At 42.2% G+C, this 13,416-nt stretch overlaps 1 protein-coding gene across 3 annotated transcripts in view; it reads left to right on the plus strand.

Annotated features, from left to right (window-relative positions):
* The window catches only part of ZNRF3 (zinc and ring finger 3), a 150,293-nt gene that overhangs the window by 65,997 nt on the left and 70,880 nt on the right, over nt 1–13,416 (plus strand). The gene's annotated exons all lie outside the window — the stretch shown is intronic.

The following is a 13,416-nucleotide window of genomic DNA, read 5'->3' on the forward strand; positions in this document are numbered from 1 at the left end:
CCACATGTGTTCATGGGTGGTATTGGTGCAGAAGCAGAACATCACCATCATTACAGAAGGATCTGCTGGACAGCGCTGGTCTAACGCTGCAATCTCAACTCTGACTTCTCTGTAACTTCTGACCCTCCGTCACCTTTAACTTTTCCAAAACTACTGACCTTATATGGTAGGCTTGTGCAGAGGAATGAGATGAAGTTGCCTGTGGTACTGACTGTTGTCTCAGACCATGTTCTAACACCCTTTGGTTCTCTCTCAAAAGGTGCTTGTTTTTCACAGAGAGGGAAGACCTCTGACATTATATGTCATACTGACTTATACAGGTTCTACTGCCGTTGGGCAGCAAGCCATGATGAAATATTTCACATGTTATATGTGACATGCCTGTTTACACTATCATATGCAAATGGATCAATGTGGTGTGAAGATACATGTCTATATTAGGAGAGAGCGGCTCGGGAAGGACAGTTGTAGCAAGAAAAGTTCCAGTGCAAAGGAATGAGCTGCCATGTTGATGCCTCTGCCTTTAAGAATGTTTTCTGTTGTGGCTGCTAGTCTGTGGCTGAAATTTGGTTTGTATATTCTTTGGGTTTGCAAGAATAAAACCCTGAATGTAGAAATTATAAGTAAGGGGCCTCCCCGGTGGCGCAGCGGTTGAGCGCTGGGTTGCGAAGCTGCCGGCGACCTCTGCGGCGCAGCGGTTCGATCCCCGGCTGCTCCCTGGCCACCGGAGGAGGGTCCCACATGGCGTGCAGACCTCTCCTGCCGCCCGCTGCTCCCCTCAGCAGTGTACTTCAGTCCTTCTGCCTGCTCTGCTCCCCGCTCTGGCTCTGGTGAATTCTCTCGCCCTCCCGCGCTTCTGACTGTACCCAGTGCATGTATAAACAAAACAAACAAACAAACAAACAAACAAACAAATAAATAAATAAACTTCTCATATATTTAAAAAAAAAAAGAAATTATAAGTAAGGCACTATGGATGCTTAGTTCAGATGCATCAAGGTAACTAGTTTTATTTGCAGTGACTTATATTGTGAATATCCTTCTAGAAGGGCTAAGGTGAAGGGGTTCTTGAATGTTTCTGCTTGTACACTTCCTCTGACTGGATAGTAAGATATGTCAAGGGCTCTGCTCTAGGTTTAGTCTTTATCCTACCAAGATCAGGGTTTACAAGGCATGAAGAAAGAACCAAGTTCACACTAGGTATCAAGAAAAGCATTGTCTCTTAATGGGTCTTCCATGGCCAGTTCTGAACTAGTCAAAAACTAATCACTTCTGACCTGGCTCAGAAAAGGAAAGGTCCCTTTTTTCTCCACCAGGTCATCATATATTTAGTAATTAAAAGCCCATCTGTATACCTAAGGTTTTTAGAATTAACTGAGCCATTAGCACTAGCATGCTTGTAACTTTGATTGGGTTGTAGAAGTCTTTGGTAGAGTTGTTGACTCTTTTTTGAATACTCTTTGTTCTTGCCCTGAATGCCGCCATTTCCTCTTTTCCATACAATAAACTACCATTTAAAGATAGAAAGTAGGGAATTTTGACAAATGTACACATTTGTGAGGCCAACACCATAATCAATACAAAATATTGTCATCATCCCTGGAAGTTTGTCTCTTGGCAGTTCATCCCTTCCTCTATCCCATCCCCATATAATCACTGACTTGCTTTCTGTCACTCTGAGTTAGTTTATATATTATCTGGAATTCTGTATAAATGGAAACATGCATTATGTACTGGGGCGGGGGGCAAAAGAAGGAAGTCTGTATTATTTAATTCAGCACTATGATTTTGAGGTTCATCCATCTTGTATGTTTCAGTGTTTTGATTTTTCTTATTAGTGAATAGAATTCCATTGTATTGATACATCACATTTTATTTACTCGGTTGTTGATGGACATTCAATTGTTTCTACTTTTTAGCTTCACAAATAAAGCTACTGTGGCTATTTGAGCACAAGATTTATGTGGGTAAATATTTTTTATTTCTCTTGTGTAAATAGCTATGAGTGGAAGAAAGGGTTGGGTCACCTGATAGGTGCTACTGCCGTTGGGTGTGTATTTTACTGATAGGTGTATATTTTACTTTATATGAAACTGTTTCTAGAGTGACTGTACCGCTTTGCATTCTCAAAAACAGTGTATTAGAGTTCCCCTTTGTTCCATATCCTCACCAGCACTTTGTGTTATGCAGTTAGGATTAGTGAATTAGAAGATGTGCTGACGATTTTATCCAGAATGCAGTAGAGGAGAGTCCTGTGATAGAGTAGATGGGTGACATGGAGGACAGACCTAAGCCTCTAGCACAGACCTGATGGGTGTCTAAGGAAGAGAGTGAGGGCAGTAGCAGACAAACACTGTTTATTTTTTTTTTTTATTTTTTTTAAAGGCATGTATTTTCATTTATTTATTTGTTTGTTTGTTTGTTTGTTTATACATGCACTGGGTACAGTCAGAAGCGCGGGAGGGTGAGAGAATTCTCCAGAGCCAGAGCAGGGAGCAGAGCAGGCAGAAGGACCGAAGTACACTGCCGAGGGGAGCAGCGGGCAGCAGGAGAGGTCTGCGCGCCATGTGGGACCCTCCTCTGGTGGCCGGGGAGCAGCCGGGGATAGAACCGGCACTGCAGAGGCTGCGGGCAGCTTCGCAACCCAGCGCTCAACCGCTGCGCCACCGGGGGGGCCCCAGACAAACACTGTTTAGAGAGATGAAGACTGACAATTTTTCCAGAAGCCAAATAAGACATGAGTTTTTACATTGAAAACACACAGTAGTGCTTTGATTAACAAGATGAATTAAAATAAATGCACAAATCTACCCAGGCACATTGCAGTGAAATAGCCCAACACAGAGATAAAGCAGAAATCTTCAAAGCTACCAGAAGAGAAGACAGATGGCTCAAGAAGAAGTAACAATTTTAAGGGAGTCCTTTTTTCCCTGTCCACTGTTTTACTTTATCACATTTCTTAATCTTCAATACTAAAGCAATAAATTATTGCTTACTTCCCAGTTGAAGGCTTGTTCTCAGGCAACTGCAAGTCTCATTGAGTGGGGAGGGGACCTGCATTTGAGTGGCCGCCTTCTGTTACACATTGTTTTGGAAGTTGTGCGAGTTGGAATGTTTCTTCCCATGTCTTGGAGATGAAGAGCCAAATGACATGCTGAAGGTTGTGGCTCTAAGAGACCAATTTCAGGCTGTGTTCCAGAATCCGTGCTCTGTCCACCTCTCCTCAAAGTGGATAATCAGCAAAGCAGAGGTCCTCAATGACCTGGAGCTAGTTCTCTTCACTTAGGTGTAAGTCAAAGGTCTCTTGCTGAGGCCCCTATTGTGACAGATTGTCTTTTTTGCCAGGGCTGTGTGTAGTTCCCAAGCTATTGGCTGTGGGTCAGCTGCATCCTGATGAGGGAGATGGGAAGATTGGCTGGTTACCCTCTCAGCAACAAATATACTAAATAGATGCCTCATGTATTCCCTACTTCTTCGGCCACTTCCCAGTTAAAAAAAATAACTTCACCTATTCTTTTTAACTTTAGTACACTTACTAGTGTTAGTAAATAAGTTAGTACACTTACAATTTGCTATTATATATTACTTTTTCTTCAAATTAGGAAAATTGATGTCTATTGGTGATTTCCTTCCTTGGGAGGTACTTATTGGTGCTCTTGAATTTAAAACATGTTTTTACACCTTCTGCCTTCAGTAAACAAGGACCCAAGAGCTTTGCAGAGGTAAGAAGCAGGTGTCTGCCAGTCAGGAGTTTGGGAAAAATAACTAGGAGGAAAGAGGATATATTAGGGAGAGTACTGATGTATGGAGTGGATAGAGTGTGGTTGAGATGAGGCTGCTGTTGATAGATTTATTATGTAATAGTCAAGTATATGCTTTCTTAAGAAATCAAGGGATTGAGATATAAAATAGCATCAAATACTTGAGCTTTTATGAACTAGGTAAGAAATCATACTTCCCTCTCCTAGTCTGCAAAATATGGCCACCATCGCGAATTTTCTATTTTCATATCCACTTCCACATTTGTATAAATTGGTCTAGCATTTGACTGATTGTTAGGCTCTTTCATATTCCTATATTTGGGCCTTTGACCTATGGCGGCAGGAATCATTAAGCTTAGTTTGTGCTTTTCCTTTACTGTGAGCCTGGTGTATATCTCTGCAACCCCCCTGACTGGGTTGCCCCATCACTTCTGGAGACCCTTGTCATCTAGATCTCTGCCAGCCCTTTTCTATGTAGCAGTTTTTTTCTATTCAAATTCAATCAAACAAGGTATTAAGAAGATACCGGGAGAGAAACTATTCTAAGGCGCTTGGGCTGAATAAAACATGTTACTTTTTAGCACCAAGAAAGTCCTGGAAAGACGGCTGTTGTCTACTGTGATCACAGTAGGGTGGCAAAGAGCACAGGATCAGTGGCTCTGGCATCTGTGTGTGACCTTGAGCAAATCATTGAACTTTTCCTGTTTTGAGTACCTCATTTGTAAAGTGAGAATACTAAGAATACTTGCTGTAAAGGGTGTCAGGATTAAAGAAGTTAGCACCTGTAAAACAGTGCCTAGAACACCACAAGCACATAGTGTTAGTTGATGTTATTATTTTTTTTAACATTTATTTATGTGTACAAGAGCTGGGGTGTAAGCCAGAATAGGGAGAGAATAGGCGGATTAAATGAAAGCCTCTTCTGAGGGGAGGACCAGGGCGAGACAGAAGAGGTCTGGTGCGCATGGGGGTTAGCTTGTAGTCCCCGGCCCCCATTGAGCCCGTGCTGTAGTGGCTGTGGACAGCCCCATAATGCAGAGATTCAGTCCCTTGCACCACCAGGGAGGCCCCTGTTGCTGTTATTATTATCTCTGACGTTTTAGTGCCAGGCAATGCTGTGGAAGTTTGACATGTTATTGCAAATCCTAACAATCTTAGAATGCCAGTCTTGGTCTCTCTATGTATGGCCAAGGAACCTGAGATGGTAGAATTCATCTGTAGTAGGCCAATCCAGGAGGCCTTGGTCTGTGTGGGTAAAAGCTTTCCTGTTGTCCTGGCTCCTGCTGCCTTCTCCTGACAGACCTTGGAAAGCAGCCCTGTCCTCTTGCCCTAAAGCTTCAGTGTGGTCAGAATGAGAGTTGGGTGCACCCTCTTGTCAAGGACACAAAATAAGGCAAGGTCAAGGCAAACTGATTCAGCTGATAAAGGTACCATGAAGCACTTTTAGATTCAGACAATTTATTACTGGCATGGGTAGCAAAAGAAGAGTAACCAAAGGTGCCAGCCCCCATCGTCTTTGTCCCACATACCAAAAACTCTGACACAGAAAGAGAAGGGACTGGATGACTGTGGCATGAGTTGTAGGATACCCCGTTGCTGAGGAGTCATTCTAGATTGTAGTTAAATGGTTTTACCCCTGCACCTCTCCTCTGAGTGGGGCGGGGCAGGAAGCCTCACCCTCATCATAACCTGGGAAGTGATGAGAAACTATCTCATGACAGCTTTCCAGGGGAAATGGGGAAATGAGTAGGAGATGACTGGGAGTTGGACAAGAAGTGTGCGAGCCCCCTCCCCACCCCCCCCCCACCCCCACACACACACAAGTCCTCCCTCTCCAGTTCATCAAAGATCCCAGGCCTTTGCTTGCATGACCCAGGTGGGAATGTACAGGTGAACACTCCTGAGCTGTTCCCCTCTTGTCCACAGGCCCAGAGTCTCTCAACCTTTAAATTGCTCAGGTCCCCTTCCTTTCTGACACATATCCTGGTCTATATCAAGGCTAGTGAGCTTTCAAGGAATTAATGTCAAATTCCCCCAGTTGATAAGGTCTCTTGAAAATAGAGGCCCTCATGGACTATAGTTTTTTGCATATATTGTATACACTCACACAGCATAGCCTTGTCCTCACTTAGAAACACCATAAATACAGGTTTCTTTGTGAATTAAGAGCTACCTGGTTTTTGTAGTCGTTGGCCCTGAAATTAGATACTGCAGAAACCTCCCCATCAGTTAGACTCTTAAGAACTGAGTAGCTGAAGACTACAGGAACTACTCCCCTCTTCCCCCAGCCTAGCAGTCACTTTCCTAGTACCCTGGAATGTTAGGGGCTGTGGGTTAATAACACAAATCAAAGTATTGGAATTAAAAAATAAAAGGTTCAAAGGGCCTTTTTAATCATCCATCTCTAGCATCTGAATGCTAGGCTCTGTGCTCAGCTTTCAAGGTGACCTGTTGCTGATGAGCGTGGGTTTAAGGAGTGCCTTTAACAGGATGGGCCAGGGCAGACCCAGCCTGGGTTATGACCTCCCCAGGCCACTCTTCTTTGAGCAAGAACTTTTATGGCAGACATTATAAAGCATAGGTAGCTTAATGAGGTGAGGAATGGGCAAGAAACTGTCCTAGCTTGTGCTCATAATTCCTGATATATAGTGGCTGTCTCCAAGGAGCCCGAAGCACAGCTCAGACATTATCTCATTAATCCTTACAAAACCCCCATGGGGTAGGCAGGTGGCAGGCATTCCCCTTGCTCTTAGGATCAGAGGAGAATGGGGCTCTTATGCGACTTGCCCAGGGTCATACAGGGTGGCAAAGCCCAGCATATAATTTATTGCTTTTAACGCTTGAGCCTGTGGTTTCCTCTCCTCCCTACCAACCCTCCCCTGCTATTAACAGACTACACAGGAATATTTTAATCAGGTGATTTTCATCAAGTGTCCCTTCCTGAAGCACTCTGGTTTGGAAACTCACCAGGGCAATTACAGAGAAGCAAAGATGGAATGGGATGAATGTTTAGCCTGTGGGTATTGCAAGTGAGTCCTCAAGCACTCACAAGCAAAAACCGAAGGCACCCAGACCCTCCCTAGGGACTTGTGCCCACTCGTGATTCATTTCATCATTTCATCACTGCGTCTGTCTGCTTTCAGGCTTTCTTTGTGTCAGGTTTCTTGCTTGATTATGTGGTCTTGGGGATAGTGAATAGAACTGGTTGCAGTTCCACACTACTTCTAGATATAATTATTTCACTGATTAGTTTTCATTCTCTTTGTGGTTACTGGGTCTCTGGCTAGAGCCCTATCCCTCCCAGGTTGTACCCCCTCACCCACCCGGTCTTCGAACCCTAATTTAGCAAGTGCATTGACTTGTAACACCTCACTCAGGTGCAGCAGGTGCCATCCTTACTTTATGGATGAGGCAGCTGAACCGCAGGGCTGTGTTCTTTTCTCCACCAAACCACTGATGATAATTAGTCTTGCTCTACTAACACCCCCGTTTCTTCCTTGTCCTTTATTTGCATAACTCTAAAAACAGCTTTGAGATGGAATTTACATACCATGCAAATAGCCTATATAAAGTATTCAATTCAGTGGTCTTTAGTATATTTACAGAGTTGTACAGCCATCACCACAGTCAATTTTAGAACATTAAAAACATCCCAAAAGGAAGTGCTGTATTTTTTTTTTAAGACCTATCTCCTATTCTTCTATTCTTCCACCTCCAGCCCTAAGCAATCACTAATCTACGTTCTGTCTGTATAGATTTCTCTGTGCTGGACTTTCATATATAAATAGAATTTTACAGGATGTGGGATTCTATGACTGGCTTCTTTCACTCAACACGATTTCAAGGTTTATCTGTGTTCTAGCATCTATCAGTACTCTTCCTTCCTACTGTGTGTTTTTACCACATTTTTATTTACTTGCTCAACTACTCGTGGGCATTTGGATTAGCTTACCTTTTGGCTATTATGAGTAATGTAACTGTAAACATTAATGTATAAGTTTTTGTATAGAAATATGTTTTCATTTCTCTTGGGTATATACCTAGGAATGGAATTGCTGGGTCATGCGGTAACTCTGTGTTTGTTTGAGGACCTGTCAGACCATTTTCAAAGCAGCTGCATCATTTTTCATTCTCAACAGCAGTGTCTGACAGTTCTGATTTTTCCAGATCCTAGTCAACACTTATTATCTGTCTTTTTTTTTATTACACCCATTCTAGTGGATATGAAGCGGTATCTCATTGTGGTTTTGATTTGCTTTTCCTTGATGGCTGATGATATTGAGCAACTTTTCATGTGCTTCTTGACATTTGCATATCTTTTGAAGAAATATCTATTCAGATCCTTTGCCCAGTTTTTAATTGGCTAATTTGTCTTTTTATTTTTTAGTTGTAAGAGTTCTCTCTGTATTCTAGATATAATCCCTTATCAGATAGATGATTTATATATATTTTCTTCCATTCCGTTGGTGGTTTTTTCACTTTCCTGAAGTGAAAAACCTTTGCAGCATGAATGGTTTTAATTTTGTCGAAGTCCATTTGATCTATTTTTTCTTTGGTTGTTTGTGTTTTTGATGACATATCTATTACCCCACTTCTCATCTGCAAGGCACAGGGTCCTGTTTTGTATCTAATCCTCAGGATCCATATGTTATGGATCAGCACTGTCCTTCCAATATAGGGAAACAGGATTGGGGGTTGTGACTCTTCTAAAGCCACACTGAAGTTAGGATCTGCCCTAGCCTGCCGCAAAGCCCATGTTGGATATGGCACAGCACTACCATGGTCCATGGTGCCAGTAAAGAATGTTAGGCTCTGCTCTTCAGCTCAATGCTAAAGTGCCTGCTCTTAGCACTATGTTAAGAATTCCCTTCCCAAAGGGTGTTTGACAAATGTTGGATTATCCCTCCCATTGCACTTTCTATGTATTTTCATTAAAGAGACTTTTCAAATAAAAATGAACTTAAAATTTTGATTGGGAGGTAATAAACCTGTCTCACAAAGGCCTGCCTCTCTTTGCATTCAGGAAACAACACTAGACTGCTGTAAGTGAGGCTATGCCTACTGGTTCCTTATATGAATTTCCCCAGGTTTCAGGAGTCCTTGTTTTATAAAGGACCCCTGATTGCACTTTAATAGTAAGGAGTATATATTTTCAGGCGTGTGGTGAACAAAGCTTTTAGTATTTTTAGCTTGGTTTTTGTTTTGAAAGTATTTGACTGTGTTTTTGTGGGTGTAAAAGAAAGGAAACGAAATTATGGAATAACTTTGGTACACCGGTATTCCTCTGGTCAGGTGGAGCTCTTGAGCAAGCTGAGTGTTGGGACAGCTGGACCTAAACTACCATCATTATTGATTAGAACAGTGTTTGTTGTAGATTCCACCCTATGTGCTGGTTTATAAGTCTCTCATGTTGTTCTTGCCCTACACTTTCAGGCAGCCTCTGCTTGCCTGGCTGCCTGTGTACACTCATAGTTCCTGGCTTTTCAGTGCAGAAAGATTTGTCAAGAGAGCTTTGTCAAGGGTACCCTCAGTTCTGTTGGACAGATCCACTAGGGGCATTTATAGGGGAAAGGAGGGCACTACCTGAGGATTCCTGTTACTACCTACTGCTGCCATTTGTTACTTTTATACTGTGTTATATACTGGCTTTTAATAGAAAAATGCTCTGGTAAGCTTCAAATTTGTTACCTGCTATGTCAGAGTATGAGCATACCTAAAATTTTTTACCCCAAGCTTGTGATCAAACAGTATAAAAAGGGAAGGCCCAGATTTTAACCTTTTCTTGCCCAGTGCCTGGAACAGGGTTAATATTCAACAAATATTAGTTTGAATCTAAAACAGAAAAATTATCCATTATTCTTATTCTCTAACTCATTGGCTTAAAAAAATTATTTCCTTTCAGCTTTCACCCTTCTGTAGATGTTATTTTATTTTTTTTTAAAGATTTATTTATCGGGCCTCCCCTGGTGGCGCAGCGGTTGAGCGCTGGGCTGCGAAGCTGCCTGCAGCCTCTGCAGCACCGGTTCAATCCCCAGCCACCGGCGAGTGTCCCTCATGGCGCGCAGACCTCTCCTGCCGCCTGCTGCTCCCCTCAGCAGTGTGTTTCAGTAAATCTGCCTGCTCCGCTCTCCCCTCTGGCTCTGGTGAATTCTCTCGCCCTTCTGCACTTCTGACTGTACCCAGTGCATGTATAAACAAACAAACAAATAAATAAATAAATAAAAATCTTTTTTTAAAAAAAAGATTTATTTATGCATCCAAGAGCTGGGGTACAGGCCAGAGATGCAGGGAGTGAGAGGATCCACCAGAGACAGAATGGGAACGGAACAGGCAGATTGACTGACACACACTGCTGAGGGGAGCAGCAGGCAAGACAGGAGAGGTCTGCCTTGCCACGTGGGTTGCTCCCTGGCTGGCCAGGGATTGAACTCGTGCTGCAGAGGCTGCGGATTGCTTCATAGTGCAGCGCTCAACCCCTTACGCCACCAGGGAGGCCCTAGATGTTATTTTTTTTTTAAAGATTTATTTATCATACAAGAACTGGGGTGTAGGCCAGAGTGTGGGGAGTGAGAGGGTTCACTGGAGACAGAGTGGGGAGCAGAACGGGCAGATGTACTGAAATATACTGCTAAGGGGAGCAGTGGGTGAGACAGGAGAGGTCTGCTGTGCCAGATGGGTTAGCTCCCTGGCCAGGGATCGAACTCTTGCTGCAGTGGTTGCGGATAGCTTGATAGTGCTGTGTCTTTAGCACTTGCACAAGGGTTGTACAGAGTCTACCAGGGAGGCCCTATAGATGTTATTTTTAAGTAAGTATCATTTTGCATTTAAGCTTTTGAAAATTTTGTATGTGCTACTTTTTATGCCATGTTATCCTCATCATCATCTTCTTATGATGGCATAATAGTCCATAAATTATATACATTGTTTTTGCTTGATTATATAGTGGGGGTGGGCATTTTTACAGTCAGAGGAAGACTTTTAAAATTTTAATACGTAAATGTTTGTGTTTTAAATTACTTTGTCAGGATCTGTTCAGAAATTGGAATTGTAGTAGAATGAAGGACATAAGGAGTTGGGCTTTGTTGCTTGGTGCCAGACTGATGATCCTTTCCCCCATACCCCTACCCCCCAACACACACACACCTTGAGCCATTTTGTAGTGTGGCCAGGTTGTATTGACATGTGTCTCCTCTATAGCTCTCCCCACTCTCCCTTAGTGGGGTTTGTTAGCATTGGTTAGTTTGGTGATTTTACTGCTTATTAATCAGCAACTATGTTGATGGTTTTTCTATTTTTAATTCTAAAAATACACAGATGTATCTATTGATAGATACAGATATTCTCTGTCATTTTATTCATTTTTGTTTTATCTTTATTGTATTACTGATCATGTGGAGAATTTTCCAGAATACATTTGTAGGGCCTCCCCTGGTGGCGCAGCGGTTGAGCACTGGGCTGTGAAGCTGCCCGCAGCCTCTGCAGCACCGATTTGATCCCTGGCCGCCGGTGAGGGTCCCACATGGCCCATTAGAACTCTCCTGCCGCGCCCGCTGCTCCCCTCAGCAGTGTATTTTGTCACCCTGCCTGTTCTGCTCTCCGCTCTGGCTCTGATGAATTCTCTCACCCTCCCGCACTTCTGACTGTACCCAGTGCTCGTATAAATAAATAAATCTTAAAAAAATAAAAAGAATACATTTGTACTTTATGCTTTCTCTTTTGCTGTGTAGCTTGTTAATTGTCCTGAAGGAATTGTCTTAATTCATGTTGCCTCATCATTTCTCTGAATAACTCATGAATGACCAAACTGAACTTTGCTTGCTGTGCACCTGTCCCAATAGCATTTATTATGTGATTCCTTCTTGCGTCCTTTTGTTATTTCTGCTTTATGTTCTATTAAGATCTTATGACATTTTAAATGTGTTTTGGAATTTCTTTTCCACTTGTTTTATTTTCTAGTTTCAGTTCCACATCATGTATTTTTAATGATTTGATATTTTGTAGTACTGTTTTTCAATCTGGAATAATGAAAATTCCACTGTCATCCTTTCCCCTCCAGAATATTTCTTCTTAATTTTGTAACTATTTGGTATATATAAGCATCCAATTTTTACTTTTTTTATAACTGTTTTTTACTAAGTTGCCTGACAATTTGTAATAAATGAAAATGTAAGTACATTTCTATGCAGAGGTCAATCCTTGTCATCCATTAGCCATATGAGTCATTATAAGAATGGATTTAGAATTAACTTTTGCTTAACATTGTTTCCTAGGCTATTGGGTACGCTTCAAAAATTTCAACTTTTGGAATATCTCTTTACTATTTAAGACTGGAAAAGGAGGCTCTAAGTAGAGGCTTATAGAATCAGACATAAAATATATACAGGGCTGTACCTAAGTTTTGACGTAAGTTACCTAATAAAATGAAATTCCCTAGGAGAGGAGATAATCAAGTAAGAAGATGGATTTGAAATACTCGCTGCTTTTCTCAGCCTCTACAGGCAACTTCTCAGTTCTTTCAGTACAGAGAAACCAAATACAACAGAGGCAGTTCTTGGTTTTTCTCTAAAAAGTGATATCCACTATGGGAGACTTTAGCTTAGCGGTCTGAAAACCAGAGCTCTGGGCAAAGAAGTGCTGGTTTAATCTTCAGGCAGTTCCCGTTTGGAAGTTTCTAGCAAACAACAGCAACAGCCAGCTCCTTTTCTGTGCTGGGACAGTTTCCTTCTTTGTTGTTATGACAACGGGGGGGGGGGAGCTATATTCAGGTATTTCTGGATTCTAAATCCAGAAAAAGGTTTAGGCTGGGTTTGTTCAAAGAGCAAAAGAGAGTTGTCTGTTTCTTTGTACACAGAGGAGAAAAATAATCCTTATGATTCAAGAGAAAAAATGGGTGGGGCTGTCCTTTTCCATTCCTTCACATAAATTATAAGTCTTGATTCCAGCCACCACACCTTTTAAGAAAAGGTCTGGGGCTGTTGTTTCAAGTGAAATTCTGTACCATAGTGACACCCTACCCTGGCTGACAGCGGCAAGAGGACAAAAGGAAGGAAGTTTCCCTTTTAAATCCCCAGGAATTTTTTGGATGAGATAATATTACAGAGTGAAATGTTTCTCCTCCTGTTAGTTTAGTGTTTGGCTCCTGTGTAACAGTAACCCACTTAGAAGCAGGCGGCCCTTTTGAAGTTATTTTAAACTTCCAGCAGAGTGGAGAGATATTGTAACCTTGGATAAGAGAGCACCACCAGCCTGGGTTTCAGTTTTGCCCTTTCAGACATGTGGAAAGTGCACCAGTATATCTCAAGGATTTTGTACTGAAAGCTTCTTAAAGAGCTGGTCTTGCTTTCCAAGCTTGGCTTGATACACTGCTCTACTCAAGGGACCATAGTTCTCTTTCTCCAGATATTTAACCTTGTCTGACTAGTGTTTTGGCTTTGAAGTTCCCATAGATTCTTTGTCCATTAACAAAACAGTGAAACCATGATAGTCAGTCTCAGCAGGCTCTGAGAAATGTGAAGAAGGTCCATCTTCATATTTCCACATAAAAGCAGATGCTCACTATCTGGCATGGATGTTGTTCGGGTATATGCACTGCTCGTTGTGAGTCATTTGGCCCTGGCAGCTACACATTTGGAAGCGCAAGTGTGATGGGTTCAGT

This window comes from Talpa occidentalis, unplaced genomic scaffold (assembly GCF_014898055.3).
Source record: "Talpa occidentalis isolate TD23 unplaced genomic scaffold, MPIMG_talOcc4v2.1 talOcc4.14, whole genome shotgun sequence".
In the NCBI taxonomy this organism is placed as follows: Eukaryota; Metazoa; Chordata; class Mammalia; order Eulipotyphla; family Talpidae; genus Talpa; species Talpa occidentalis.